Below are 2332 nucleotides of genomic sequence, written 5' to 3'. Positions count from 1 at the left end.
TTTCCTGTTTAGATCCCTAAAATTTACATATTTAGTGATCCTATTTCTGGGGAATCTCAAAACAGGAAAAAATCCACACGCACAAAGATGCTCACTGCAAGCCAAATGCCCGACGGTAAAAATATGTCTAAACAAATGATGGCGCCTCAGTTGCGTGGAATATTGACCTGCGGTTAGAATTATAACGTGAGACAATATCATCACATGGAAATACTTGGGACAGACTAACTGAAGAGAGCAGTCAAGAGTAGGGGTCAACACCTGGCCTGAAGTCAGCTCTTGGCTTTATCCTGTGCTCTCCCAACTAGATTCGTGATTCGGGGCAAGTTACTGAAGTGCTCTGATGCTCCGCGTTTGAACCTGTAAAATGGAGACCGTGAACTTTATAAGATTGCTGTAGGGATTAAATAGATTAAATACCTTGAAATCTTTCCCACCATTCCTGGACGTAGTAGAGGCTTAATGAACGTTAGCTGGCATCATTAAGCCTCTACTAAGAAATCATGGCGGAAGCACCAACTTTGGCTTTGCTACTAAGACGGGCTTTGTCAAATAAAAATGTGAAAATCCAGGAAGGGCGTTTCTGGTAGGGAGAAAGAACTGCATGGGCTCAGGTAGACAGAAGGGGTAGTGAGACGTTAGCCTGGCTGAAATGCGTTCTGTGACAGAAAGCAGCACGCGGTGACGTTGTTCAGCTAGGTCGAGGCCAGCCCTTGGACCGCTCGGGATGCTAGGGCCTGTGGTCAGGCAGGCCACGTCTCTGAAGGATGCTGCTCTCCCTCCCCACCCCCCAGCAGAGTGGCCGCAGGACCAAGCTGGAGCTAGGCCAGTGTTCGCCCCCTCTGCCGGAACCGCACACAGAGTGACTTCATGTGCTAGACAGTGGGAGGTCCTCAGAGTAGAAGGGGCCAAGTTCGTGGCTTCTCTGGCCTTTCCTTTCAGCCCCAGGGAGATGCCATTTGTAGCTTTGATCTGTAATTGCTCCTCATCCCCTGCAGGTGGCGCCCAGGCCGGGAAACAAAGCCCCTTTCTTCCACCAGTCCCCCAGCCCTCCCCTCCCAAATCAGAATTCTAGAAATGCAGCTTCCTGCCACTGGGCCAAGGCGTCCCCGCGCCATCTGATGGACGGTGAGGGGCATCTCAGACTGAGAAGAGCCTCCTTTTTTGTTCACGACAGCCTGAAAGTCCATTGACAATTTCTGGTAAAAGGCAAAGATTTTACATTCTTGTAAAGTTAGTGGGCAATTAGCCTAATAGAATGGATTAATTGATTAATTAATTCCCGCATGAGGATTTTCTAAGGGCCTGGGACTGAGAGCAGATAAGTGTCATTATTGGCGGGGCTGAGGAGGTGAGGAAAAATCCAGTTCCATGACTCACGGCTGGGGACACTGACCCCCTACTGGAGAGGGCTTCCATCCCTCACCCGCCCTCCCTCCCTTGAGATCCCCACCTGCTAAGGGTCTGTCGTCCCTCTCCCTGTCCCATCCGGTGAAGGTACATGAGCTCGCCTGGGGATCCCGGCCCAGGAACAGCACCCTGTCCATCTTTTGGGAATGAAATAAATGCATGCGACATTGCTGGTTGAGGGGAGATGCAGGAGCAGCTCTCTGTGGTAAAGCAAGGAGCCAGGCTGATGGGAAACAGTGGGGAAAGCCCCCAAATAAACTTCAATAGTTCTACCTTTTTACCAAGGAGAATGGTTCTCGACACATTAGAATCTCCTAGAAACATAAAAAAAATATCGATGGGTATGTGCGGTTTTCTGTATATTTGTTATATTTCAGTAGAGTCTGTATATATGGCTAGATAGATGTATGTAAAGATGATGGATGGATGGATGGATGGATGGATGGGTGGATGGATGGATGGATGGACGGACGGATGGACGGACGGACAGATGGATGATTGATAGACACCAATGCTCAGCCCCACTAGAGATCAATTGAATTAGAATCTGCGTAAGTGGGGCCTGACCTTGATTTCTCAAACCTTTCCCGAGTGATCCGAATGTGCACCCAGAGATGAGGCCCACTGCTAGGGCGTCGCCCTTCATCACCTTAAAGGTCAAGTCCGGGTCACCACCAAGCCTAAATCTGGTGTCTCGAATCCAAATACATGCGTCATTCAGGTATTCAGTTCATGTTTATTGAACCCCTACTCTGTCCTTGACCCAGCGTTGGTGCACAGATGTAATAAGCATCTGCCCTCATTCACAGAGCTTACGATTGCTGTGGGGAGCAGACATTCAACAAATAACATACCAATAAGTGTTGTAGCTTAGTAATTTTAGAAATAATCTGGTTTTTCCCCCCCCCTTCTTTCCTGAATT

Source organism: Pteropus vampyrus, unplaced genomic scaffold (genome assembly GCF_000151845.1).
Source record: "Pteropus vampyrus isolate Shadow unplaced genomic scaffold, Pvam_2.0 Scaffold112, whole genome shotgun sequence".
Taxonomy (NCBI): Eukaryota; Metazoa; Chordata; class Mammalia; order Chiroptera; family Pteropodidae; genus Pteropus; species Pteropus vampyrus.
This window is presented reverse-complemented; position numbering follows the sequence as displayed.